At 47.1% G+C, this 26325-nt stretch overlaps 28 non-coding genes across 28 annotated transcripts; all 28 read left to right on the top strand.

The window, feature by feature from the left end:
• Positions 1-1047: 1047 nt before the first annotated feature.
• On the top strand, positions 1048-1119 carry TRNAP-CGG (transfer RNA proline (anticodon CGG)). Its single transcript has one exon. It is a non-coding gene; the product is annotated as a tRNA-Pro (tRNA).
• Positions 1120-1504: 385 nt separating this feature from the next.
• Positions 1505-1577, top strand: TRNAV-UAC (transfer RNA valine (anticodon UAC)). Its single transcript has one exon. It is a non-coding gene; the product is annotated as a tRNA-Val (tRNA).
• Positions 1578-4342: 2765 nt separating this feature from the next.
• TRNAV-UAC (transfer RNA valine (anticodon UAC)) lies at positions 4343-4415 on the top strand. The gene has a single exon. It is a non-coding gene; the product is annotated as a tRNA-Val (tRNA).
• Positions 4416-4856: 441 nt separating this feature from the next.
• TRNAP-AGG (transfer RNA proline (anticodon AGG)) lies at positions 4857-4928 on the top strand. The gene has a single exon. It is a non-coding gene; the product is annotated as a tRNA-Pro (tRNA).
• A 386-nt stretch (positions 4929-5314) lies between these two features.
• On the top strand, positions 5315-5387 carry TRNAV-AAC (transfer RNA valine (anticodon AAC)). Its single transcript has one exon. It is a non-coding gene; the product is annotated as a tRNA-Val (tRNA).
• A 1336-nt stretch (positions 5388-6723) lies between these two features.
• TRNAP-CGG (transfer RNA proline (anticodon CGG)) lies at positions 6724-6795 on the top strand. The gene has a single exon. It is a non-coding gene; the product is annotated as a tRNA-Pro (tRNA).
• A 385-nt stretch (positions 6796-7180) lies between these two features.
• TRNAV-UAC (transfer RNA valine (anticodon UAC)) lies at positions 7181-7253 on the top strand. Its single transcript has one exon. It is a non-coding gene; the product is annotated as a tRNA-Val (tRNA).
• Positions 7254-7694: 441 nt separating this feature from the next.
• Positions 7695-7766, top strand: TRNAP-AGG (transfer RNA proline (anticodon AGG)). Its single transcript has one exon. It is a non-coding gene; the product is annotated as a tRNA-Pro (tRNA).
• Positions 7767-9548: 1782 nt separating this feature from the next.
• On the top strand, positions 9549-9620 carry TRNAP-CGG (transfer RNA proline (anticodon CGG)). Its single transcript has one exon. It is a non-coding gene; the product is annotated as a tRNA-Pro (tRNA).
• Positions 9621-10005: 385 nt separating this feature from the next.
• Positions 10006-10078, top strand: TRNAV-UAC (transfer RNA valine (anticodon UAC)). The gene has a single exon. It is a non-coding gene; the product is annotated as a tRNA-Val (tRNA).
• Positions 10079-10977: 899 nt separating this feature from the next.
• On the top strand, positions 10978-11050 carry TRNAV-AAC (transfer RNA valine (anticodon AAC)). The gene has a single exon. It is a non-coding gene; the product is annotated as a tRNA-Val (tRNA).
• A 287-nt stretch (positions 11051-11337) lies between these two features.
• On the top strand, positions 11338-11449 carry TRNAL-CAA (transfer RNA leucine (anticodon CAA)). Its single transcript has 2 exons — positions 11338-11375; positions 11404-11449. It is a non-coding gene; the product is annotated as a tRNA-Leu (tRNA).
• Positions 11450-12386: 937 nt separating this feature from the next.
• On the top strand, positions 12387-12458 carry TRNAP-CGG (transfer RNA proline (anticodon CGG)). Its single transcript has one exon. It is a non-coding gene; the product is annotated as a tRNA-Pro (tRNA).
• A 385-nt stretch (positions 12459-12843) lies between these two features.
• TRNAV-UAC (transfer RNA valine (anticodon UAC)) lies at positions 12844-12916 on the top strand. Its single transcript has one exon. It is a non-coding gene; the product is annotated as a tRNA-Val (tRNA).
• Positions 12917-13357: 441 nt separating this feature from the next.
• On the top strand, positions 13358-13429 carry TRNAP-AGG (transfer RNA proline (anticodon AGG)). Its single transcript has one exon. It is a non-coding gene; the product is annotated as a tRNA-Pro (tRNA).
• Positions 13430-15211: 1782 nt separating this feature from the next.
• Positions 15212-15283, top strand: TRNAP-CGG (transfer RNA proline (anticodon CGG)). Its single transcript has one exon. It is a non-coding gene; the product is annotated as a tRNA-Pro (tRNA).
• A 385-nt stretch (positions 15284-15668) lies between these two features.
• TRNAV-UAC (transfer RNA valine (anticodon UAC)) lies at positions 15669-15741 on the top strand. Its single transcript has one exon. It is a non-coding gene; the product is annotated as a tRNA-Val (tRNA).
• An 899-nt stretch (positions 15742-16640) lies between these two features.
• TRNAV-AAC (transfer RNA valine (anticodon AAC)) lies at positions 16641-16713 on the top strand. Its single transcript has one exon. It is a non-coding gene; the product is annotated as a tRNA-Val (tRNA).
• A 287-nt stretch (positions 16714-17000) lies between these two features.
• On the top strand, positions 17001-17112 carry TRNAL-CAA (transfer RNA leucine (anticodon CAA)). Its single transcript has 2 exons — positions 17001-17038; positions 17067-17112. It is a non-coding gene; the product is annotated as a tRNA-Leu (tRNA).
• A 937-nt stretch (positions 17113-18049) lies between these two features.
• On the top strand, positions 18050-18121 carry TRNAP-CGG (transfer RNA proline (anticodon CGG)). Its single transcript has one exon. It is a non-coding gene; the product is annotated as a tRNA-Pro (tRNA).
• A 385-nt stretch (positions 18122-18506) lies between these two features.
• TRNAV-UAC (transfer RNA valine (anticodon UAC)) lies at positions 18507-18579 on the top strand. Its single transcript has one exon. It is a non-coding gene; the product is annotated as a tRNA-Val (tRNA).
• Positions 18580-19020: 441 nt separating this feature from the next.
• Positions 19021-19092, top strand: TRNAP-AGG (transfer RNA proline (anticodon AGG)). The gene has a single exon. It is a non-coding gene; the product is annotated as a tRNA-Pro (tRNA).
• A 1782-nt stretch (positions 19093-20874) lies between these two features.
• On the top strand, positions 20875-20946 carry TRNAP-CGG (transfer RNA proline (anticodon CGG)). The gene has a single exon. It is a non-coding gene; the product is annotated as a tRNA-Pro (tRNA).
• Positions 20947-21331: 385 nt separating this feature from the next.
• TRNAV-UAC (transfer RNA valine (anticodon UAC)) lies at positions 21332-21404 on the top strand. The gene has a single exon. It is a non-coding gene; the product is annotated as a tRNA-Val (tRNA).
• Positions 21405-22303: 899 nt separating this feature from the next.
• On the top strand, positions 22304-22376 carry TRNAV-AAC (transfer RNA valine (anticodon AAC)). The gene has a single exon. It is a non-coding gene; the product is annotated as a tRNA-Val (tRNA).
• Positions 22377-23711: 1335 nt separating this feature from the next.
• On the top strand, positions 23712-23783 carry TRNAP-CGG (transfer RNA proline (anticodon CGG)). Its single transcript has one exon. It is a non-coding gene; the product is annotated as a tRNA-Pro (tRNA).
• A 385-nt stretch (positions 23784-24168) lies between these two features.
• On the top strand, positions 24169-24241 carry TRNAV-UAC (transfer RNA valine (anticodon UAC)). Its single transcript has one exon. It is a non-coding gene; the product is annotated as a tRNA-Val (tRNA).
• Positions 24242-24682: 441 nt separating this feature from the next.
• On the top strand, positions 24683-24754 carry TRNAP-AGG (transfer RNA proline (anticodon AGG)). Its single transcript has one exon. It is a non-coding gene; the product is annotated as a tRNA-Pro (tRNA).
• Positions 24755-26325: the final 1571 nt, after the last annotated feature.

Below are 26325 nucleotides of genomic sequence, written 5' to 3'. Positions count from 1 at the left end.
CAGGATGGCCGAGTGGTCTAAGGCGCCAGACTCAAGAGAGCTTGATCTTCAGTGCAACTGAGACTTCTGGTCTCCTCATGGAGGCATGGGTTCAAATCCCATTTCTGACAGGTTTCTTTTACACCCTTAAATCGTCCTGTTTTTTGCAGTGCATTCCCCACACACCACAATCTTTGCACGGACCTGTAACATATGACGAGAAATCCACCAACGATCAGGCTGGGCCCTCAATCACAATTCCATGTATTCCTGGAAGGGACACCTCAGGCACACCTTCTGTTAAATTTGCACTCCATCACACAAACTGCCGTGCTGGTTTCTCATTAAGCAGTTGATCCCATCTTTGTTGTGAGGCTCTCCTGCCACCTTTTGGGCGGAGAAGGCACTGTCCCTGCAACAACACAGGCAGACATGTTCAACAGGGCTTCCTGGTTATGTGGGAGGAGCAGATTGTCATTGGTCCCCCCTTGCGAATTTTAATTTACATAAGGAAGACAGAGAGGTAGCTGGGAGTAGGCAGTGCACGCGGACATTGAACTCTATCTTGTGATTTGCAGCCAATTCTAGATTGAGGCAGGAGGAAAGGAGGTGACTTGCCCAAAAATGGCCATCCTGGGAATTCAGCCACCCTGGGGCTCCCAGGTTAGTGTTTCAGTCCTGCGAGCCACTCATATAAATCTCGCCTGATCGAGCCTGATCGAGAGCTGAGTGAGCGTGTTTGAATCCAAGAATCAAATGCCTCTGTCTTAGGAGCAAGAATTGGCAGGCCCTCCCTTGCATCTGGGGTGGAAGTCTATGGGGCAAGTGTCCATGACTTGCAGAGGAGTACAAGTGCCAGAAAGTGCCTGCAGTTCTCATCAGCGTCTTTTTTCTGTTCTCTGGCAGCTAGGATATCGACTGATCCCTTCCTTGCAAGAGTGAAAAAAACAACACCTTGAGAGAAAACATGACTTTGTGTGGTTCACATAGAGAGAGAGCAGCCAAATAGCCCTGCTTTGTTTCTGAAAGACGCATCAGAAATTGCATAAAATGCCGACTGGGGAATCAGGCTCGTTGGTCTAGGGGTATGATTCTCGCTTCGGGTGCGAGAGGTCCCGGGTTCAAATCCCGGACGAGCCCATGCTGTGGAATTATTTTTAGGCTGCTTATTATATAGGGCCATTTCTTCTTTTCAATGCTATAAGACGCCGTGTATGGTGAGAAAGTTCCTTTCCCTCTACGCTATTTCCCACTTTTGGCGTATAGAATTTCAGTGCCGGACTTCTTTGCAACTGCTTTTCTGGGGTGGACCATCAGTGTAGGAAAATTAAATGCAAAGTGTTTTTCTAGTGTGGTTTCAGGTATGGTTTTAAAATCGCCTTTTGGAATAAAAGTGGTCCTCGTTCCTTTCTTCCAAAGAAAGAGATCGGGTGAGGAGGGTCCAACTTTGAGCTTCATGGACATTGGCCCTTGGTCTGTGCATTCCAGCCCACTACATGCCAAGAAGATTCCTGCAAGCGTGTCTGTTTCTGTAGTGTAGTGGTTATCACGTTCGCTTTACACGCGAAAGGTCCCTGGTTCGAGACCGGGCAGAAACAGCAGCTTTCTGTTTTTCACACAGTTTGCATTTACTCTCTCAACTTATAGGAAAGCTGAGATAATGGAAGCTGTCTATCCCTCACCAGCGTGATGTACTGTGCTCCAGGGGCATCAGTGACAGCTCAAAAAGAGAAGTGACGATAGTTTGCGCTATTCATTTGCACGTCCTTGTGTACTGAAGGTTGGGCCTACTTCATGAAAGCAAGGCATGAGAGCAGAAATGGTTTTATTGACCTCACCGAGAGCATACACCTAGAACAAACAAAATGTCTGAAGGATAGAGGCATTTTCATTTCTTGTTCGATGACGGCCATGGAAAAGACAGCAACCATATTGCAGAAGAGAGCAGCATGTGCAGTTGCTTGCTTTGGGTGAAGCATTCACTAACTCGCTGCCAATAACCCCAGGAGCCCGTGCGAAAGGCGACTCTTGTGTGCCTCGGCTCGTAGGTCTAGGGGTATGATTCACGCTTAGGGTGCGAGAGGTCCCGGGTTCAAATCCCGGACGAGCCCTTTTTCAGAGGAAAACATACGAATCCTACTCAAAACTCACAATGCCTGACTATTTCTCATTACACTCGCCGCATTGTTGCACAAAATATTTTGAACCTCATAAGAAACATGGATCACCATGCTTTTTCTGCCTTCATGCTTAGTCTGTGTGTGTCCCAGGTGATGCTTTCCCTAGCTGTACTTGCTGGCATTTAGGCATCAGATATTTGTCTGTCGATGCCTGCATAAGTCAATTTTTAATACGTCTAATTGCAAGCATGTTGGCTGATATCTCTGCAGTTTTCACACTTGCTCCTCGCTTTCTGAGTGGCTGCTGATACAGCAGAATAGAAGTAGAGAGAATCCTTGAGAGGAACCTTGCTCTAACAGTAAAACACAGCAAGTGAGTTTCTGTAGTGTAGTGGTCATCACGTTCGCCTAACACGCGAAAGGTCCCCGGTTCGAGACTGGGCAAAACACTGTGCATGAGCTGCTTTTATGTGCACCCTCTAAAACCTTATTATCTCAATGCAAGCTTAAGAAGAGGCGGTCCTTGAACCCAGCGAGCCGTGGGAAACTTCCTTTACTTTTGCAAGATGAAACAAAGTAATCCGCATCCATCAGTGGTCGCTCTTGTGCCTAGCTTTTTTTTTGTCATGCCATGTTGTATTGTGGGGTCTTTACACTTGTGACATTGCTGTGACCGTTGTAAGTGCAAACATTGGCAGGTGCAGTCAGAAGAGTCAGATCTGTGCACACCCAAGGCTGTCAGGATGGCCGAGTGGTCTAAGGCGCCAGACTCAAGAGAGCTTGATCTTCAGTGCAACTGAGACTTCTGGTCTCCTCATGGAGGCATGGGTTCAAATCCCACTTCTGACAGGTTTCTTTTACACCCTTAAATCGTCCTGTTATTTGCAGTGCATTCCCCACACACCACAATCTTTGCACGGACCTGTAACATATGACGAGAAATCCACCAACGATCAGGCTGGGCCCTCAATCACAATTCCATGTATTCCTGGAAGGGACACCTCAGGCACACCTTATGTTAAATTTGCACTCCATCACACAAACTGCCGTGCTGGTTTCTCATTAAGCAGTTGATCCCATCTTTGTTGTGAGGCTCTCCTGCCACCTTTTGGGCGGAGAAGGCACTGTCCCTGCAACAACACAGGCAGACATGTTCAACAGGGCTTCCTGGTTATGTGGGAGGAGCAGATTGTCATTGGTCCCCCCTTGCGAATTTTAATTTACATAAGGAAGACAGAGAGGTAGCTGGGAGTAGGCAGTGCACACGGACATTGAACTCTATCTTGTGATTTGCAGCCAATTCTAGATTGAGGCAGGAGGAAAGGAGGTGACTTGCCCAAAAATAGCCATCCTGGGAATTCAGCCACCCTGGGGCTCCCAGGTTAGTGTTTCAGTCCTGCGAGCCACTCATATAAATCTCGCCTGATCGAGCCTGATCGAGAGCTGAGTGAGCGTGTTTGAATCCAAGAATCAAATGCCTCTGTCTTAGGAGCAAGAATTGGCAGGCCCTCCCTTGCATCTGGGGTGGAAGTCTATGGGGCAAGTGTCCATGACTTGCAGAGGAGTACAAGTGCCAGAAAGTGCCTGCAGTTCTCATCAGCGTCTTTTTTCTGTTCTCTGGCAGCTAGGATATCGACTGATCCCTTCCTTGCAAGAGTGAAAAAAACAACACCTTGAGAGAAAACATGACTTTGTGTGGTTCACATAGAGAGAGAGCAGCCAAATAGCCCTGCTTTGTTTCTGAAAGACGCATCAGAAATTGCATAAAATGCCGACTGGGGAATCAGGCTCGTTGGTCTAGGGGTATGATTCTCGCTTCGGGTGAGAGAGGTCCCGGGTTCAAATCCCGGACGAGCCCATGCTGTGGAATTATTTTTAGGCTGCTTATTATATAGGGCCATTTCTTCTTTTCAATGCTATAAGACGCCGTGTATGGTGAGAAAGTTCCTTTCCCTCTACGCTATTTCCCACTTTTGGCGTATAGAATTTCAGTGCCGGACTTCTTTGCAACTGCTTTTCTGGGGTGGACCATCAGTGTAGGAAAATTAAATGCAAAGTGTTTTTCTAGTGTGGTTTCAGGTATGGTTTTAAAATCGCCTTTTGGAATAAAAGTGGTCCTCGTTCCTTTCTTCCAAAGAAAGAGATCGGGTAAGGAGGGTCCAACTTTGAGCTTCATGGACATTGGCCCTTGGTCTGTGCATTCCAGCCCACTACATGCCAAGAAGATTCCTGCAAGCGTGTCTGTTTCTGTAGTGTAGTGGTTATCACGTTCGCTTTACACGCGAAAGGTCCCTGGTTCGAGACCGGGCAGAAACAGCAGCTTTCTGTTTTTCACACAGTTTGCATTTACTCTCTCAACTTAGAGGAAAGCTGAGATAATGGAAGCTGTCTATCCCTCACCAGCATGACGTACTGTGCTCCAGGGGCATCAGTGACAGCTCAAAAAGAGAAGAGACGATAGTTTGCGATATTCGTTTGCACGTCCTTGTGTACTGAAGGTTGGGCCTACTTCATGAAAGCAAGGCATGAGAGCAGAAATGGTTTTATTGACCTCACCGAGAGCATACACCTAGAACAAACAAAATGTCTGAAGGATAGAGGCATTTTCATTTCTTGTTCGATGACGGCCATGGAAAAGACAGCAACCATATTGCAGAAGAGAGCAGCATGTGCAGTTGCTTGCTTTGGGTGAAGCATTCACTAACTCGCTGCCAATAACCCCCGGAGCCGGTGCGAAAGGCGACTCTTGTGTGCCTCGGCTCGTTGGTCTAGGGGTATGATTCTCGCTTAGGGTGCGAGAGGTCCCGGGTTCAAATCCCGGACGAGCCCTTTTTCAGAGGAAAACATACGAATCCTACTCAAAACTCACAATGCCTGACTATTACTCATTACACTCGCCGCATTGTTGCACAAAATATTTTGAACCTCATAAGAAACATGGATCACCATGCTTTTTCTGCCTTCATGCTTAGTCTGTGTGTGTCCCAGGTGATGCTTTCCCAAGTTGTACTTGCTGGCATTTAGGCATCAGATGTTTGTCTGTCGATGCCTGCATAAGTCAATTTTTAATACGTCTAATTGCAAGCATGTTGGCTGATATCTCTGCAGTTTTCACACTTGCTCCTCGCTTTCTGAGTGGCTGCTGATACAGCAGAATAGAAGTAGAGAGAATCCTTGAGAGGAACCTTGCTCTAACAGTAAAACACAGCAAGTGAGTTTCTGTAGTGTAGTGGTCATCACGTTTGCCTAACACGCGAAAGGTCCCCGGTTCGAGACCGGGCAGAAACACTGTGCATGAGCTGCTTTTATGTGCACCCTCTAAAACCTTATTATCTCAATGCAAGCTTAAGAAGAGGCGGTCCTTGAACCCAGCGAGCCGTGGGAAACTTCCTTTACTTTTGCAAGACGAAACAAAGTAATCCGCATCCATCAGTGGTCGCTCTTGTGCCTAGCTTTTTTTTGTCATGCCATGTTGTATTGTGGGGTCTTTACACTTGTGACATTGCTGTGAACGTTGTAAGTGCAAACATTGGCAGGTGCAGTCAGAAGAGTCAGATCTGTGCACACCCAGGGCTGTCAGGATGGCCGAGTGGTCTAAGGCGCCAGACTCAAGAGAGCTTTATCTTCAGTGCAACTGAGACTTCTGGTCTTCTCATGGAGGCGTGGGTTCAAATCCCACTTCTGACAGGTTTCTTTTACACCCTTAAATCGTCCTGTTTTTTGCAGTGCATTCCCCACACACCACAATCTTTGCACGGACCTGTAACATATGACGAGAAATCCACCAACGATCAGGCTGGGCCCTCAATCACAATTCCATGTATTCCTGGAAGGGACACCTCAGGCACACCTTCTGTTAAATTTGCACTCCATCACACAAACTGCCGTGCTGGTTTCTCATTAAGCAGTTGATCCCATCTTTGTTGTGAGGCTCTCCTGCCACCTTTTGGGCGGAGAAGGCACTGTCCCTGCAACAACACAGGCAGACATGTTCAACAGGGCTTCCTGGTTATGTGGGAGGAGCAGATTGTCATTGGTCCCCCCTTGCGAATTTTAATTTACATAAGGAAGACAGAGAGGTAGCTGGGAGTAGGCAGTACACACGGACATTGAACTCTATCTTGTGATTTGCAGCCAATTCTAGATTGAGGCAGGAGGAAAGGAGGTGACTTGCCCAAAAATGGCCATCCTGGGAATTCAGCCACCCTGGGGCTCCCAGGTTAGTGTTTCAGTCCTGCGAGCCACTCATATAAATCTCGCCTGATCGAGCCTGATCGAGCGCTGAGTGAGCGTGTTTGAATCCAAGAATCAAATGCCTCTGACTTAGGAGCAAGAATTGGCAGGCCCTCCCTTGCATCTGGGGTGGAAGTCTATGGGGCAAGTGTCCATGACTTGCAGAGGAGTACAAGTGCCAGAAAGTGCCTGCAGTTCTCATCAGCGTCTTTTTTCTGTTCTCTGGCAGCTAGGATATCGACTGATCCCTTCCTTGCAAGAGTGAAAAAAACAACACCTTGAGAGAAAACATGACTTTGTGTGGTTCACATAGAGAGAGAGCAGCCAAATAGCCCTGCTTTGTTTCTGAAAGACGCATCAGAAATTGCATAAAATGCCGACTGGGGAATCAGGCTCGTTGGTCTAGGGGTATGATTCTCGCTTCGGGTGCGAGAGGTCCCGGGTTCAAATCCCGGACGAGCCCATGCTGTGGAATTATTTTTAGGCTGCTTATTATATAGGGCCATTTCTTCTTTTCAATGCTATAAGACGCCGTGTATGGTGAGAAAGTTCCTTTCCCTCTACGCTATTTCCCACTTTTGGCGTATAGAATTTCAGTGCCGGACTTCTTTGCAACTGCTTTTCTGGGGTGGACCATCAGTGTAGGAAAATGAAATGCAAAGTGTTTTTCTAGTGTGGTTTCAGGTATGGTTTTCAAATCGCCTTTTGGAATAAAAGTGGTCCTCGTTCCTTTCTTCCAAAGAAAGAGATCGGGTAAGGAGGGTCCAACTTTGAGCTTCATGGACATTGGCCCTTGGTCTGTGCATTCCAGCCCACTACATGCCAAGAAGATTCCTGCAAGCGTGTCTGTTTCTGTAGTGTAGTGGTTATCACGTTTGCTTTACACGCGAAAGGTCCCTGGTTCGAGACCGGGCAGAAACAGCAGCTTTCTGTTTTTCACACAGTTTGCATTTACTCTCTCAACTTATAGGAAAGCTGAGATAATGGAAGCTGTCTATCCCTCACCAGCGTGACGTACTGTTCTCCAGGGGCATCAGTGACAGCTCAAAAAGAGAAGTGACGATAGTTTGCGCTATTCGTTTGCACGTCCTTGTGTACTGAAGGTTGGGCCTACTTCATGAAAGCAAGGCATGAGAGCAGAAATGGTTTTATTGACCTCACCGAGAGCATACACCTAGAACAAACAAAATGTCTGAAGGATAGAGGCATTTTCATTTCTTGTTCGATGACGGCCATGGAAAAGACAGCAACCATATTGCAGAAGAGAGCAGCATGTGCAGTTGCTTGCTTTGGGTGAAGCATTCACTAACTCGCTGCCAATAACCCCCGGAGCCGGTGCAAAAGGCCACTCTTGTGTGCCTCGGCTCGTTGGTCTAGGGGTATGATTCTCGCTTAGGGTGCGAGTGGTCCCGGGTTCAAATCCCGGACGAGCCCTTTTTCAGAGGTAAACATACGAATCCTACTCAAAACTCACAATGCCTGACTATTTCTCATTACACTCGCTGCATTGTTGCACAAAATATTTTGAACCTCATAAGAAACATGGATCACCATACTTTTTCTGCCTTCATGCTTAGTCTGTGTGTGTCCCAGGTGATGCTTTCCCAAGCTGTACTTGCTGGCATTTAGGCATCAGATATTTGTCTGTCGATGCCTGCATAAGTCAATTTTTAATACGTCTAATTGCAAGCATGTTGGCTGATATCTCTGCAGTTTTCACACTTGCTCCTCGCTTTCTGAGTGGCTGCTGATACAGCAGAATAGAAGTAGAGAGAATCCTTGAGAGGAACCTTGCTCTAACAGTAAAACACAGCAAGTGAGTTTCTGTAGTGTAGTGGTCATCATGTTCGCCTAACACGCGAAAGGTCCCCGGTTCGAGACTGTGCATGAACTGCTTTTATGTGCACCCTCTAAAACCTTATTATCTCAATGCAAGCTTAAGAAGAGGCGGTCCTTGAACCCAGCGAGCCGTGGGAAACTTCCTTTACTTTTGCAAGACGAAACAAAGTAATCCGCATCCATCAGTGGTCGCTCTTGTGCCTAGCTTTTTTTTGTCATGCCATGTTGTATTGTGGGTTCTTTACACTTGTGACATTGCTGTGAACGTTGTAAGTGCAAACATTGGCAGGTGCAGTCAGAAGAGTCAGATCTGTGCACACCCAGGGCTGTCAGGATGGCCGAGTGGTCTAAGGCGCCAGACTCAAGAGAGCTTTATCTTCAGTGCAACTGAGACTTCTGGTCTTCTCATGGAGGCGTGGGTTCAAATCCCACTTCTGACAGGTTTCTTTTACACCCTTAAATCGTCCTGTTTTTTGCAGTGCATTCCCCACACACCACAATCTTTGCACGGACCTGTAACATATGACGAGAAATCCACCAACGATCAGGCTGGGCCCTCAATCACAATTCCATGTATTCCTGGAAGGGACACCTCAGGCACACCTTCTGTTAAATTTGCACTCCATCACACAAACTGCCGTGCTGGTTTCTCATTAAGCAGTTGATCCCATCTTTGTTGTGAGGCTCTCCTGCCACCTTTTGGGCGGAGAAGGCACTGTCCCTGCAACAACACAGGCAGACATGTTGAACAGGGCTTCCTGGTTATGTGGGAGGAGCATATTGTCATTGGTCCCCCCTTGCGAATTTTAATTTACATAAGGAAGACAGAGAAGTAGCTGGGAGTAGGCAGTACACACGGACATTGAACTCTATCTTGTGATTTGCAGCCAATTCTAGATTGAGGCAGGAGGAAAGGAGGTGACTTGCCCAAAAATGGCCATCCTGGGAATTCAGCCACCCTGGGGCTCCCAGGTTAGTGTTTCAGTCCTGAGAGCCACTCATATAAATCTCGCCTGATCGAGCCTGATCGAGCGCTGAGTGAGCGTGTTTGAATCCAAGAATCAAATGCCTCTGTCTTAGGAGCAAGAATTGGCAGGCCCTCCCTTGCATCTGGGGTGGAAGTCTATGGGGCAAGTGTCCAGGACTTGCAGAGGAGTACAAGTGCCAGAAAGTGCCTGCAGTTCTCATCAGCGTCTTTTTTCTGTTCTCTGGCAGCTATGATATCGACTGATCCCTTCCTTGCAAGAGTGAAAAAAACAACACCTTGAGAGAAAACATGACTTTGTGTGGTTCACATAGAGAGAGAGCAGCCAAATAGCCCTGCTTTGTTTCTGAAAGACGCATCAGAAATTGCATAAAATGCCGACTGGGGAATCAGGCTCGTTGGTCTAGGGGTATGATTCTCGCTTCGGGTGCGAGAGGTCCCGGGTTCAAATCCCGGACGAGCCCATGCTGTGGAATTATTTTTAGGCTGCTTATTATATAGGGCCATTTCTTCTTTTCAATGCTATAAGACGCCGTGTATGGTGAGAAAGTTCCTTTCCCTCTACGCTATTTCCCACTTTTGGCGTATAGAATTTCAGTGCCGGACTTCTTTGCAACTGCTTTTCTGGGGTGGACCATCAGTGTAGGAAAATTAAATGCAAAGTGTTTTTCTAGTGTGGTTTCAGGTATGGTTTTAAAATCGCCTTTTGGAATAAAAGTGGTCCTCGTTCCTTTCTTCCAAAGAAAGAGATCGGGTAAGGAGGGTCCAACTTTGAGCTTCATGGACATTGGCCCTTGGTCTGTGCATTCCAGCCCACTACATGCCAAGAAGATTCCTGCAAGCGTGTCTGTTTCTGTAGTGTAGCGGTTATCACGTTCGCTTTACACGCGAAAGGTCCCTGGTTCGAGACCGGGCAGAAACAGCAGCTTTCTGTTTTTCACACAGTTTGCATTTACTCTCTCAACTTATAGGAAAGCTGAGATAATGGAAGCTGTCTATCCCTCACCAGCGTGATGTACTGTGCTCCAGGGGCATCAGTGACAGTTCAAAAAGAGAAGTGACGATAGTTTGCGCTATTCGTTTGCACGTCCTTGTGTACTGAAGGTTGGGCCTACTTCATGAAAGCAAGGCATGAGAGCAGAAATGGTTTTATTGACCTCACCGAGAGCATACACCTAGAACAAACAAAATGTCTGAAGGATAGAGGCATTTTCATTTCTTGTTCGATGACGGCCATGGAAAAGACAGCAACCATATTGCAGAAGAGAGCAGCATGTGCAGTTGCTTGCTTTGGGTGAAGCATTCACTAACTCGCTGCCAATAACCCCCGGAGCCGGTGCGAAAGGCGACTCTAGTGTGCCTCGGCTCGTAGGTCTAGGGGTATGATTCACGCTTAGGGTGCGAGAGGTCCTGGGTTCAAATCCCGGACGAGCCCTTTTTCAGAGGAAAACATACAAATCCTACTCAAAACTCACAATGCCTGACTATTTCTCATTACACTCGCCGCATTGTTGCACAAAATATTTTGAACCTCATAAGAAACATGGATCACCATGCTTTTTCTGCCTTCATGCTTAGTCTGTGTGTGTCCCAGGTGATGCTTTCCCAAGCTGTACTTGCTGGCATTTAGGCATCAGATATTTGTCTGTCGATGCCTGCATAAGTCAATTTTTAATACGTCTAATTGCAAGCATGTTGGCTGATATCTCTGCAGTTTTCACACTTGCTCCTCGCTTTCTGAGTGGCTGCTGATACAGCAGAATAGAAGTAGAGAGAATCCTTGAGAGGAACCTTGCTCTAACAGTAAAACACTGCAAGTGAGTTTCTGTAGTGTAGTGGTCATCACGTTCGCCTAACACGCGAAAGGTCCCTGGTTCGAGACCGGGCAGAAACACTGTGCATGTGCTGCTTTTATGTGCACCCTCTAAAACCTTATTATCTCAATGCAAGCTTAAGAAGAGGCGGTCCTTAAACCCAGCGAGCCGTGGGAAACTTCCTTTACTTTTGCAAGACGAAACAAAGTAATCCGCATCCATCAGTGGTCGCTCTTGTGCCTAGCTTTTTTTTGTCATGCCATGTTGTATTGTGGGGTCTTTACACTTGTGACATTGCTGTGAACGTTGTAAGTGCAAACATTGGCAGGTGCAGTCAGAAGAGTCAGATCTGTGCATACCCAGGGCTGTCAGGATGGCCGAGTGGTCTAAGGCGCCAGACTCAAGAGAGCTTGATCTTCAGTGCAACTGAGACTTCTGGTCTCCTCATGGAGGCGTGGGTTCAAATCCCACTTCTGACAGGTTTCTTTTACACCCTTAAATCGTCCTGTTTTTTGCAGTGCATTCCCCACACACCACAATCTTTGCACGGACCTGTAACATATGACGAGAAATCCACCAACGATCAGGCTGGGCCCTCAATCACAATTCCATGTATTCCTGGAAGGGACACCTCAGGCACACCTTCTGTTAAATTTGCACTCCATCACACAAACTGCCGTGCTGGTTTCTCATTAAGCAGTTGATCCCATCTTTGTTGTGAGGCTCTCCTGCCACCTTTTGGGCGGAGAAGGCACTGTCCCTGCAACAACACAGGCAGACATGTTCAACAGGGCTTCCTGGTTATGTGGGAGGAGCAGATTGTCATTGGTCCCCCCTTGCGAATTTTAATTTACATAAGGAAGACAGAGAGGTAGCTGGGAGTAGGCAGTACACACGGACATTGAACTCTATCTTGTGATTTGCAGCCAATTCTAGATTGAGGCAGGAGGAAAGGAGGTGACTTGCCCAAAAATGGCCATCCTGGGAATTCAGCCACCCTGGGGCTCCCAGGTTAGTGTTTCAGTCCTGCGAGCCACTCATATAAATCTCGCCTGATCGAGCCTGATCGAGCGCTGAGTGAGCGTGTTTGAATCCAAGAATCAAATGCCTCTGACTTAGGAGCAAGAATTGGCAGGCCCTCCCTTGCATCTGGGGTGGAAGTCTATGGGGCAAGTGTCCATGACTTGCAGAGGAGTACAAGTGCCAGAAAGTGCCTGCAGTTCTCATCAGCGTCTTTTTTCTGTTCTCTGGCAGCTAGGATATCGACTGATCCCTTCCTTGCAAGAGTGAAAAAAACAACACCTTGAGAGAAAACATGACTTTGTGTGGTTCACATAGAGAGAGAGCAGCCAAATAGCCCTGCTTTGTTTCTGAAAGACGCATCAGAAATTGCATAAAATGCCGACTGGGGAATCAGGCTCGTTGGTCTAGGGGTATGATTCTCGCTTCGGGTGCGAGAGGTCCCGGGTTCAAATCCCGGACGAGCCCATGCTGTGGAATTATTTTTAGGCTGCTTATTATATAGGGCCATTTCTTCTTTTCAATGCTATAAGACGCCGTGTATGGTGAGAAAGTTCCTTTCCCTCTACGCTATTTCCCACTTTTGGCGTATAGAATTTCAGTGCCGGACTTCTTTGCAACTGCTTTTCTGGGGTGGACCATCAGTGTAGGAAAATTAAATGCAAAGTGTTTTTCTAGTGTGGTTTCAGGTATGGTTTTCAAATCGCCTTTTGGAATAAAAGTGGTCCTCGTTCCTTTCTTCCAAAGAAAGAGATCGGGTAAGGAGGGTCCAACTTTGAGCTTCATGGACATTGGCCCTTGGTCTGTGCATTCCAGCCCACTACATGCCAAGAAGATTCCTGCAAGCGTGTCTGTTTCTGTAGTGTAGTGGTTATCACGTTTGCTTTACACGCGAAAGGTCCCTGGTTCGAGACCGGGCAGAAACAGCAGCTTTCTGTTTTTCACACAGTTTGCATTTACTCTCTCAACTTATAGGAAAGCTGAGATAATGGAAGCTGTCTATCCCTCACCAGCGTGACGTACTGTTCTCCAGGGGCATCAGTGACAGCTCAAAAAGAGAAGTGACGATAGTTTGCGCTATTCGTTTGCACGTCCTTGTGTACTGAAGGTTGGGCCTACTTCATGAAAGCAAGGCATGAGAGCAGAAATGGTTTTATTGACCTCACCGAGAGCATACACCTAGAACAAACAAAATGTCTGAAGGATAGAGGCATTTTCATTTCTTGTTCGATGACGGCCATGGAAAAGACAGCAACCATATTGCAGAAGAGAGCAGCATGTGCAGTTGCTTGCTTTGGGTGAAGCATTCACTAACTCGCTGCCAATAACCCCCGGAGCCGGTGCAAAAGGCCACTCTTGTGTGCCTCGGCTCGTTGGTCTAGGGGTATGATTCTCGCTTAGGGTGCGAGTGGTCCCGGGTTCAAATCCCGGACGAGCCCTTTTTCAGAGGTAAACATACGAATCCTACTCAAAACTCACAATGCCTGACTATTTCTCATTACACTCGCTGCATTGTTGCACAAAATATTTTGAACCTCATAAGAAACATGGATCACCATACTTTTTCTGCCTTCATGCTTAGTCTGTGTGTGTCCCAGGTGATGCTTTCCCAAGCTGTACTTGCTGGCATTTAGGCATCAGATATTTGTCTGTCGATGCCTGCATAAGTCAATTTTTAATACGTCTAATTGCAAGCATGTTGGCTGATATCTCTGCAGTTTTCACACTTGCTCCTCGCTTTCTGAGTGGCTGCTGATACAGCAGAATAGAAGTAGAGAGAATCCTTGAGAGGAACCTTGCTCTAACAGTAAAACACAGCAAGTGAGTTTCTGTAGTGTAGTGGTCATCATGTTCGCCTAACACGCGAAAGGTCCCCGGTTCGAGACTGTGCATGAACTGCTTTTATGTGCACCCTCTAAAACCTTATTATCTCAATGCAAGCTTAAGAAGAGGCGGTCCTTGAACCCAGCGAGCCGTGGGAAACTTCCTTTACTTTTGCAAGACGAAACAAAGTAATCCGCATCCATCAGTGGTCGCTCTTGTGCCTAGCTTTTTTTTGTCATGCCATGTTGTATTGTGGGTTCTTTACACTTGTGACATTGCTGTGAACGTTGTAAGTGCAAACATTGGCAGGTGCAGTCAGAAGAATCAGATCTGTGCACACCCAGGGCTGTCAGGATGGCCGAGTGGTCTAAGGCGCCAGACTCAAGAGAGCTTTATCTTCAGTGCAACTGAGACTTCTGGTCTTCTCATGGAGGCGTGGGTTCAAATCCCACTTCTGACAGGTTTCTTTTACACCCTTAAATCGTCCTGTTTTTTGCAGTGCATTCCCCACACACCACAATCTTTGCACGGACCTGTAACATATGACGAGAAATCCACCAACGATCAGGCTGGGCCCTCAATCACAATTCCATGTATTCCTGGAAGGGACACCTCAGGCACACCTTCTGTTAAATTTGCACTCCATCACACAAACTGCCGTGCTGGTTTCTCATTAAGCAGTTGATCCCATCTTTGTTGTGAGGCTCTCCTGCCACCTTTTGGGCGGAGAAGGCACTGTCCCTGCAACAACACAGGCAGACATGTTGAACAGGGCTTCCTGGTTATGTGGGAGGAGCATATTGTCATTGGTCCCCCCTTGCGAATTTTAATTTACATAAGGAAGACAGAGAGGTAGCTGGGAGTAGGCAGTACACACGGACATTGAACTCTATCTTGTGATTTGCAGCCAATTCTAGATTGAGGCAGGAGGAAAGGAGGTGACTTGCCCAAAAATGGCCATCCTGGGAATTCAGCCACCCTGGGGCTCCCAGGTTAGTGTTTCAGTCCTGAGAGCCACTCATATAAATCTCGCCTGATCGAGCCTGATCGAGCGCTGAGTGAGCGTGTTTGAATCCAAGAATCAAATGCCTCTGTCTTAGGAGCAAGAATTGGCAGGCCCTCCCTTGCATCTGGGGTGGAAGTCTATGGGGCAAGTGTCCAGGACTTGCAGAGGAGTACAAGTGCCAGAAAGTGCCTGCAGTTCTCATCAGCGTCTTTTTTCTGTTCTCTGGCAGCTATGATATCGACTGATCCCTTCCTTGCAAGAGTGAAAAAAACAACACCTTGAGAGAAAACATGACTTTGTGTGGTTCACATAGAGAGAGAGCAGCCAAATAGCCCTGCTTTGTTTCTGAAAGACGCATCAGAAATTGCATAAAATGCCGACTGGGGAATCAGGCTCGTTGGTCTAGGGGTATGATTCTCGCTTCGGGTGCGAGAGGTCCCGGGTTCAAATCCCGGACGAGCCCATGCTGTGGAATTATTTTTAGGCTGCTTATTATATAGGGCCATTTCTTCTTTTCAATGCTATAAGACGCCGTGTATGGTGAGAAAGTTCCTTTCCCTCTACGCTATTTCCCACTTTTGGCGTATAGAATTTCAGTGCCGGACTTCTTTGCAACTGCTTTTCTGGGGTGGACCATCAGTGTAGGAAAATTAAATGCAAAGTGTTTTTCTAGTGTGGTTTCAGGTATGGTTTTAAAATCGCCTTTTGGAATAAAAGTGGTCCTCGTTCCTTTCTTCCAAAGAAAGAGATCGGGTAAGGAGGGTCCAACTTTGAGCTTCATGGACATTGGCCCTTGGTCTGTGCATTCCAGCCCACTACATGCCAAGAAGATTCCTGCAAGCGTGTCTGTTTCTGTAGTGTAGCGGTTATCACGTTCGCTTTACACGCGAAAGGTCCCTGGTTCGAGACCGGGCAGAAACAGCAGCTTTCTGTTTTTCACACAGTTTGCATTTACTCTCTCAACTTATAGGAAAGCTGAGATAATGGAAGCTGTCTATCCCTCACCAGCGTGATGTACTGTGCTCCAGGGGCATCAGTGACAGTTCAAAAAGAGAAGTGACGATAGTTTGCGCTATTCGTTTGCACGTCCTTGTGTACTGAAGGTTGGGCCTACTTCATGAAAGCAAGGCATGAGAGCAGAAATGGTTTTATTGACCTCACCGAGAGCATACACCTAGAACAAACAAAATGTCTGAAGGATAGAGGCATTTTCATTTCTTGTTCGATGACGGCCATGGAAAAGACAGCAACCATATTGCAGAAGAGAGCAGCATGTGCAGTTGCTTGCTTTGGGTGAAGCATTCACTAACTCGCTGCCAATAACCCCCGGAGCCGGTGCGAAAGGCGACTCTAGTGTGCCTCGGCTCGTAGGTCTAGGGGTATGATTCACGCTTAGGGTGCGAGAGGTCCTGGGTTCAAATCCCGGACGAGCCCTTTTTCAGAGGAAAACATACAAATCCTACTCAAAACTCACAATGCCTGACTATTTCTCATTACACTCGCCGCATTGTTGCACAAAATATTTTGAACCTCATAAGAAACATGGATCACCATGCTTTTTCTGCCTTCATGCTTAGTCTGTGTGTGTCCCAGGTGATGCTTTCCCAAGCTGTACTTGCTGGCATTTAGGCATCAGATATTTGTCTGTCGATGCCTGCATAAGTCAATTTTTAATACGTCTAATTGCAAGCATGTTGGCTGATATCTCTGCAGTTTTCACACTTGCTCCTCGCTTTCTGAGTGGCTGCTGATACAGCAGAATAGAAGTAGAGAGAATCCTTGAGAGGAACCTTGCTCTAACAGTAAAACACTGCAAGTGAGTTTCTGTAGTGTAGTGGTCATCACGTTCGCCTAACACGCGAAAGGTCCCTGGTTCGAGACCGGGCAGAAACACTGTGCATGTGCTGCTTTTATGTGCACCCTCTAAAACCTTATTATCTCAATGCAAGCTTAAGAAGAGGCGGTCCTTAAACCCAGCGAGCCGTGGGAAACTTCCTTTACTTTTGCAAGACGAAACAAAGTAATCCGCATCCATCAGTGGTCGCTCTTGTGCCTAGCTTTTTTTTGTCATGCCATGTTGTATTGTGGGGTCTTTACACTTGTGACATTGCTGTGAACGTTGTAAGTGCAAACATTGGCAGGTGCAGTCAGAAGAGTCAGATCTGTGCATACCCAGGGCTGTCAGGATGGCCGAGTGGTCTAAGGCGCCAGACTCAAGAGAGCTTGATCTTCAGTGCAACTGAGACTTCTGGTCTCCTCATGGAGGCGTGGGTTCAAATCCCACTTCTGACAGGTTTCTTTTACACCCTTAAATCGTCCTGTTTTTTGCAGTGCATTCCCCACACACCACAATCTTTGCACGGACCTGTAACATATGACGAGAAATCCACCAACGATCAGGCTGGGCCCTCAATCACAATTCCATGTATTCCTGGAAGGGACACCTCAGGCACACCTTCTGTTAAATTTGCACTCCATCACACAAACTGCCGTGCTGGTTTCTCATTAAGCAGTTGATCCCATCTTTGTTGTGAGGCTCTCCTGCCACCTTTTGGGCGGAGAAGGCACTGTCCCTGCAACAACACAGGCAGACATGTTCAACAGGGCTTCCTGGTTATGTGGGAGGAGCAGATTGTCATTGGTCCCCCCTTGCGAATTTTAATTTACATAAGGAAGACAGAGAGGTAGCTGGGAGTAGGCAGTACACACGGACATTGAACTCTATCTTGTGATTTGCAGCCAATTCTAGATTGAGGCAGGAGGAAAGGAGGTGACTTGCCCAAAAATGGCCATCCTGGGAATTCAGCCACCCTGGGGCTCCCAGGTTAGTGTTTCAGTCCTGCGAGCCACTCATATAAATCTCGCCTGATCGAGCCTGATCGAGCGCTGAGTGAGCGTGTTTGAATCCAAGAATCAAATGCCTCTGACTTAGGAGCAAGAATTGGCAGGCCCTCCCTTGCATCTGGGGTGGAAGTCTATGGGGCAAGTGTCCATGACTTGCAGAGGAGTACAAGTGCCAGAAAGTGCCTGCAGTTCTCATCAGCGTCTTTTTTCTGTTCTCTGGCAGCTAGGATATCGACTGATCCCTTCCTTGCAAGAGTGAAAAAAACAACACCTTGAGAGAAAACATGACTTTGTGTGGTTCACATAGAGAGAGAGCAGCCAAATAGCCCTGCTTTGTTTCTGAAAGACGCATCAGAAATTGCATAAAATGCCGACTGGGGAATCAGGCTCGTTGGTCTAGGGGTATGATTCTCGCTTCGGGTGCGAGAGGTCCCGGGTTCAAATCCCGGACGAGCCCATGCTGTGGAATTATTTTTAGGCTGCTTATTATATAGGGCCATTTCTTCTTTTCAATGCTATAAGACGCCGTGTATGGTGAGAAAGCTCCTTTCCCTCTACGCTATTTCCCACTTTTGGCGTATAGAATTTCAGTGCCGGACTTCTTTGCAACTGCTTTTCTGGGGTGGACCATCAGTGTAGGAAAATGAAATGCAAAGTGTTTTTCTAGTGTGGTTTCAGGTATGGTTTTCAAATCGCCTTTTGGAATAAAAGTGGTCCTCGTTCCTTTCTTCCAAAGAAAGAGATCGGGTAAGGAGGGTCCAACTTTGAGCTTCATGGACATTGGCCCTTGGTCTGTGCATTCCAGCCCACTACATGCCAAGAAGATTCCTGCAAGCGTGTCTGTTTCTGTAGTGTAGTGGTTATCACGTTTGCTTTACACGCGAAAGGTCCCTGGTTCGAGACCGGGCAGAAACAGCAGCTTTCTGTTTTTCACACAGTTTGCATTTACTCTCTCAACTTATAGGAAAGCTGAGATAATGGAAGCTGTCTATCCCTCACCAGCGTGACGTACTGTTCTCCAGGGGCATCAGTGACAGCTCAAAAAGAGAAGTGACGATAGTTTGCGCTATTCGTTTGCACGTCCTTGTGTACTGAAGGTTGGGCCTACTTCATGAAAGCAAGGCATGAGAGCAGAAATGGTTTTATTGACCTCACCGAGAGCATACACCTAGAACAAACAAAATGTCTGAAGGATAGAGGCATTTTCATTTCTTGTTCGATGACGGCCATGGAAAAGACAGCAACCATATTGCAGAAGAGAGCAGCATGTGCAGTTGCTTGCTTTGGGTGAAGCATTCACTAACTCGCTGCCAATAACCCCCGGAGCCGGTGCAAAAGGCCACTCTTGTGTGCCTCGGCTCGTTGGTCTAGGGGTATGATTCTCGCTTAGGGTGCGAGTGGTCCCGGGTTCAAATCCCGGACGAGCCCTTTTTCAGAGGTAAACATACGAATCCTACTCAAAACTCACAATGCCTGACTATTTCTCATTACACTCGCTGCATTGTTGCACAAAATATTTTGAACCTCATAAGAAACATGGATCACCATACTTTTTCTGCCTTCATGCTTAGTCTGTGTGTGTCCCAGGTGATGCTTTCCCAAGCTGTACTTGCTGGCATTTAGGCATCAGATATTTGTCTGTCGATGCCTGCATAAGTCAATTTTTAATACGTCTAATTGCAAGCATGTTGGCTGATATCTCTGCAGTTTTCACACTTGCTCCTCGCTTTCTGAGTGGCTGCTGATACAGCAGAATAGAAGTAGAGAGAATCCTTGAGAGGAACCTTGCTCTAACAGTAAAACACAGCAAGTGAGTTTCTGTAGTGTAGTGGTCATCATGTTCGCCTAACACGCGAAAGGTCCCCGGTTCGAGACTGTGCATGAACTGCTTTTATGTGCACCCTCTAAAACCTTATTATCTCAATGCAAGCTTAAGAAGAGGCGGTCCTTGAACCCAGCGAGCCGTGGGAAACTTCCTTTACTTTTGCAAGACGAAACAAAGTAATCCGCATCCATCAGTGGTCGCTCTTGTGCCTAGCTTTTTTTTGTCATGCCATGTTGTATTGTGGGTTCTTTACACTTGTGACATTGCTGTGAACGTTGTAAGTGCAAACATTGGCAGGTGCAGTCAGAAGAGTCAGATCTGTGCACACCCAGGGCTGTCAGGATGGCCGAGTGGTCTAAGGCGCCAGACTCAAGAGAGCTTTATCTTCAGTGCAACTGAGACTTCTGGTCTTCTCATGGAGGCGTGGGTTCAAATCCCACTTCTGACAGGTTTCTTTTACACCCTTAAATCGTCCTGTTTTTTGCAGTGCATTCCCCACACACCACAATCTTTGCACGGACCTGTAACATATGACGAGAAATCCACCAACGATCAGGCTGGGCCCTCAATCACAATTCCATGTATTCCTGGAAGGGACACCTCAGGCACACCTTCTGTTAAATTTGCACTCCATCACACAAACTGCCGTGCTGGTTTCTCATTAAGCAGTTGATCCCATCTTTGTTGTGAGGCTCTCCTGCCACCTTTTGGGCGGAGAAGGCACTGTCCCTGCAACAACACAGGCAGACATGTTGAACAGGGCTTCCTGGTTATGTGGGAGGAGCATATTGTCATTGGTCCCCCCTTGCGAATTTTAATTTACATAAGGAAGACAGAGAGGTAGCTGGGAGTAGGCAGTACACACGGACATTGAACTCTATCTTGTGATTTGCAGCCAATTCTAGATTGAGGCAGGAGGAAAGGAGGTGACTTGCCCAAAAATGGCCATCCTGGGAATTCAGCCACCCTGGGGCTCCCAGGTTAGTGTTTCAGTCCTGAGAGCCACTCATATAAATCTCGCCTGATCGAGCCTGATCGAGCGCTGAGTGAGCGTGTTTGAATCCAAGAATCAAATGCCTCTGTCTTAGGAGCAAGAATTGGCAGGCCCTCCCTTGCATCTGGGGTGGAAGTCTATGGGGCAAGTGTCCAGGACTTGCAGAGGAGTACAAGTGCCAGAAAGTGCCTGCAGTTCTCATCAGCGTCTTTTTTCTGTTCTCTGGCAGCTATGATATCGACTGATCCCTTCCTTGCAAGAGTGAAAAAAACAACACCTTGAGAGAAAACATGACTTTGTGTGGTTCACATAGAGAGAGAGCAGCCAAATAGCCCTGCTTTGTTTCTGAAAGACGCATCAGAAATTGCATAAAATGCCGACTGGGGAATCAGGCTCGTTGGTCTAGGGGTATGATTCTCGCTTCGGGTGCGAGAGGTCCCGGGTTCAAATCCCGGACGAGCCCATGCTGTGGAATTATTTTTAGGCTGCTTATTATATAGGGCCATTTCTTCTTTTCAATGCTATAAGACGCCGTGTATGGTGAGAAAGTTCCTTTCCCTCTACGCTATTTCCCACTTTTGGCGTATAGAATTTCAGTGCCGGACTTCTTTGCAACTGCTTTTCTGGGGTGGACCATCAGTGTAGGAAAATTAAATGCAAAGTGTTTTTCTAGTGTGGTTTCAGGTATGGTTTTAAAATCGCCTTTTGGAATAAAAGTGGTCCTCGTTCCTTTCTTCCAAAGAAAGAGATCGGGTAAGGAGGGTCCAACTTTGAGCTTCATGGACATTGGCCCTTGGTCTGTGCATTCCAGCCCACTACATGCCAAGAAGATTCCTGCAAGCGTGTCTGTTTCTGTAGTGTAGCGGTTATCACGTTCGCTTTACACGCGAAAGGTCCCTGGTTCGAGACCGGGCAGAAACAGCAGCTTTCTGTTTTTCACACAGTTTGCATTTACTCTCTCAACTTATAGGAAAGCTGAGATAATGGAAGCTGTCTATCCCTCACCAGCGTGATGTACTGTGCTCCAGGGGCATCAGTGACAGTTCAAAAAGAGAAGTGACGATAGTTTGCGCTATTCGTTTGCACGTCCTTGTGTACTGAAGGTTGGGCCTACTTCATGAAAGCAAGGCATGAGAGCAGAAATGGTTTTATTGACCTCACCGAGAGCATACACCTAGAACAAACAAAATGTCTGAAGGATAGAGGCATTTTCATTTCTTGTTCGATGACGGCCATGGAAAAGACAGCAACCATATTGCAGAAGAGAGCAGCATGTGCAGTTGCTTGCTTTGGGTGAAGCATTCACTAACTCGCTGCCAATAACCCCCGGAGCCGGTGCGAAAGGCGACTCTAGTGTGCCTCGGCTCGTAGGTCTAGGGGTATGATTCACGCTTAGGGTGCGAGAGGTCCTGGGTTCAAATCCCGGACGAGCCCTTTTTCAGAGGAAAACATACAAATCCTACTCAAAACTCACAATGCCTGACTATTTCTCATTACACTCGCCGCATTGTTGCACAAAATATTTTGAACCTCATAAGAAACATGGATCACCATGCTTTTTCTGCCTTCATGCTTAGTCTGTGTGTGTCCCAGGTGATGCTTTCCCAAGCTGTACTTGCTGGCATTTAGGCATCAGATATTTGTCTGTCGATGCCTGCATAAGTCAATTTTTAATACGTCTAATTGCAAGCATGTTGGCTGATATCTCTGCAGTTTTCACACTTGCTCCTCGCTTTCTGAGTGGCTGCTGATACAGCAGAATAGAAGTAGAGAGAATCCTTGAGAGGAACCTTGCTCTAACAGTAAAACACTGCAAGTGAGTTTCTGTAGTGTAGTGGTCATCACGTTCGCCTAACACGCGAAAGGTCCCTGGTTCGAGACCGGGCAGAAACACTGTGCATGTGCTGCTTTTATGTGCACCCTCTAAAACCTTATTATCTCAATGCAAGCTTAAGAAGAGGCGGTCCTTAAACCTAGCGAGCCGTGGGAAACTTCCTTTACTTTTGCAAGACGAAACAAAGTAATCCGCATCCATCAGTGGTCGCTCTTGTGCCTAGCTTTTTTTTGTCATGCCATGTTGTATTGTGGGGTCTTTACACTTGTGACATTGCTGTGAACGTTGTAAGTGCAAACATTGGCAGGTGCAGTCAGAAGAGTCAGATCTGTGCACACCCATGGCTGTCAGGATGGCCGAGTGGTCTAAGGCGCCAGACTCAAGAGAGCTTGATCTTCAGTGCAATTGAGACTTCTGGTCTCCTCATGGAGGCATGGGTTCAAATCCCACTTCTGACAGGTTTCTTTTACACCCTTAAATAGTCCTATGTTTTGCAGTGCATTCCCCACACACCACAATCTTTGCACGGACCTGTAACATATGACGAGAAATCCACCAACGATCAGGCTGGGCCCTCAATCACAATTCCATGTATTCCTGGAAGGGATACCTCAGGCACACCTTCCGTTAAATTTGCACTCCATCACACAAACTGCCGTGCTGGTTTCTCATTAAGCAGTTGATCCCATCTTTGTTGTGAGGCTCTCCTGCCACCTTTTGGGCGGAGAAGGCACTGTCCCTGCAACAACACAGGCAGACATGTTCAACAGGGCTTCCTGGTTATGTGGGAGGAGCAGATTGTCATTGGTCCCCCCTTGCGAATTTTAATTTACATAAGGAAGACAGAGAGGTAGCTGGGAGTTGGCAGTACACACGGACATTGAACTCTATCTTGTGATTTGCAGCCAATTCTAGATTGAGGCAGGAGGAAAGGAGGTGACTTGCCCAAAAATGGCCATCCTGGGAATTCAGCCACCCTGGGGCTCCCAGGTTAGTGTTTCAGTCCTGCGAGCCACTCATATAAATCTCGCCTGATCGAGCCTGATCGAGCGCTGAGTGAGCGTGTTTGAATCCAAGAATCAAATGCCTCTGTCTTAGGAGCAAGAATTGGCAGGCCCTCACTTGCATCTGGGGTGGAAGTCTATGGGGCAAGTGTCCAGGACTTGCAGAGGAGTACAAGTGCCAGAAAGTGCCTGCAGTTCTCATCAGCGTCTTTTTCTGTTCTCTGGCAGCTAGGATATCGACTGATCCCTTCCTTGCAAGAGTGAAAAAAACAACACCTTGAGAGAAAACATGACTTTGTGTGGTTCACATAGAGAGAGAGCAGCCAAATAACCCTGCTTTGTTTCTGAAAGACGCATCAGAAATTGCATAAAATGCCGACTGGGGAATCAGGCTCGTTGGTCTAGGGGTATGATTCTCGCTTCGGATGCGAGAGGTCCCGGGTTCAAATCCCGGACGAGCCCATGCTGTAGAATTATTTTTAGGCTGCTTATTATATAGGGCCATTTCTTCTTTTCAATGCTATAAGACGCCGTGTATGGTGAGAAAGTTCCTTTCCCTCTACGCTATTTCCCACTTTTGGCGTATAGAATTTCAGTGCCGGACTTCTTTGCAACTGCTTTTCTGGGGTGGACCATCAGTGTAGGAAAATTAAATGCAAAGTGTTTTTCTAGTGTGGTTTCAGGTATGGTTTTAAAATCGCCTTTTGGAATAAAAGTGGTCCTCGTTCCTTTCTTCCAAAGAAAGAGATCGGGTAAGGAGGGTCCAACTTTGAGCTTCATGGACATTGGCCCTTGGTCTGTGCATTCCAGCCCACTACATGCCAAGAAGATTCCTGCAAGCGTGTCTGTTTCTGTAGTGTAGTGGTTATCACGTTCGCTTTACACGCGAAAGGTCCCTGGTTCGAGACCGGGCAGAAACAGCAGCTTTCTGTTTTTCACACAGTTTGCATTTACTCTCTCAACTTATAGGAAAGCTGAGATAATGGAAGCTGTCTATCCCTCACCAGCGTGACGTACTGTTCTCCAGGGGCATCAGTGACAGCTCAAAAAGAGAAGTGACGATAGTTTGCGCTATTCGTTTGCACGTCCTTGTGTACTGAAGGTTGGGCCTACTTCATGAAAGCAAGGCATGAGAGCAGAAATGGTTTTATTGACCTCACCGAGAGCATACACCTAGAACAAACAAAATGTCTGAAGGATAGAGGCATTTTCATTTCTTGTTCGATGACGGCCATGGAAAAGACAGCAACCATATTGCAGAAGAGAGCAGCATGTGCAGTTGCTTGCTTTGGGTGAAGCATTCACTAACTCGCTGCCAATAACCCCCGGAGCCGGTGCAAAAGGCCACTCTTGTGTGCCTCGGCTCGTTGGTCTAGGGGTATGATTCTCGCTTAGGGTGCGAGTGGTCCCGGGTTCAAATCCCGGACGAGCCCTTTTTCAGAGGTAAACATACGAATCCTACTCAAAACTCACAATGCCTGACTATTTCTCATTACACTCGCTGCATTGTTGCACAAAATATTTTGAACCTCATAAGAAACATGGATCACCATACTTTTTCTGCCTTCATGCTTAGTCTGTGTGTGTCCCAGGTGATGCTTTCCCAAGCTGTACTTGCTGGCATTTAGGCATCAGATATTTGTCTGTCGATGCCTGCATAAGTCAATTTTTAATACGTCTAATTGCAAGCATGTTGGCTGATATCTCTGCAGTTTTCACACTTGCTCCTCGCTTTCTGAGTGGCTGCTGATACAGCAGAATAGAAGTAGAGAGAATCCTTGAGAGGAACCTTGCTCTAACAGTAAAACACAGCAAGTGAGTTTCTGTAGTGTAGTGGTCATCATGTTCGCCTAACACGCGAAAGGTCCCCGGTTCGAGACTGTGCATGAACTGCTTTTATGTGCACCCTCTAAAACCTTATTATCTCAATGCAAGCTTAAGAAGAGGCGGTCCTTGAACCCAGCGAGCCGTGGGAAACTTCCTTTACTTTTGCAAGACGAAACAAAGTAATCCGCATCCATCAGTGGTCGCTCTTGTGCCTAGCTTTTTTTTGTCATGCCATGTTGTATTGTGGGTTCTTTACACTTGTGACATTGCTGTGAACGTTGTAAGTGCAAACATTGGCAGGTGCAGTCAGAAGAGTCAGATCTGTGCACACCCAGGGCTGTCAGGATGGCCGAGTGGTCTAAGGCGCCAGACTCAAGAGAGCTTTATCTTCAGTGCAACTGAGACTTCTGGTCTTCTCATGGAGGCGTGGGTTCAAATCCCACTTCTGACAGGTTTCTTTTACACCCTTAAATCGTCCTGTTTTTTGCAGTGCATTCCCCACACACCACAATCTTTGCACGGACCTGTAACATATGACGAGAAATCCACCAACGATCAGGCTGGGCCCTCAATCACAATTCCATGTATTCCTGGAAGGGACACCTCAGGCACACCTTCTGTTAAATTTGCACTCCATCACACAAACTGCCGTGCTGGTTTCTCATTAAGCAGTTGATCCCATCTTTGTTGTGAGGCTCTCCTGCCACCTTTTGGGCGGAGAAGGCACTGTCCCTGCAACAACACAGGCAGACATGTTGAACAGGGCTTCCTGGTTATGTGGGAGGAGCATATTGTCATTGGTCCCCCCTTGCGAATTTTAATTTACATAAGGAAGACAGAGAAGTAGCTGGGAGTAGGCAGTACACACGGACATTGAACTCTATCTTGTGATTTGCAGCCAATTCTAGATTGAGGCAGGAGGAAAGGAGGTGACTTGCCCAAAAATGGCCATCCTGGGAATTCAGCCACCCTGGGGCTCCCAGGTTAGTGTTTCAGTCCTGAGAGCCACTCATATAAATCTCGCCTGATCGAGCCTGATCGAGCGCTGAGTGAGCGTGTTTGAATCCAAGAATCAAATGCCTCTGTCTTAGGAGCAAGAATTGGCAGGCCCTCCCTTGCATCTGGGGTGGAAGTCTATGGGGCAAGTGTCCAGGACTTGCAGAGGAGTACAAGTGCC

The sequence above is a fragment of the Triturus cristatus genome, chromosome 10 (genome assembly GCF_964204655.1).
Source record: "Triturus cristatus chromosome 10, aTriCri1.1, whole genome shotgun sequence".
Taxonomy (NCBI): domain Eukaryota; kingdom Metazoa; phylum Chordata; class Amphibia; order Caudata; family Salamandridae; genus Triturus; species Triturus cristatus.
Note: the sequence above shows the minus strand (reverse complement) of the source record. Positions and strands in the feature narration are given on the sequence as shown.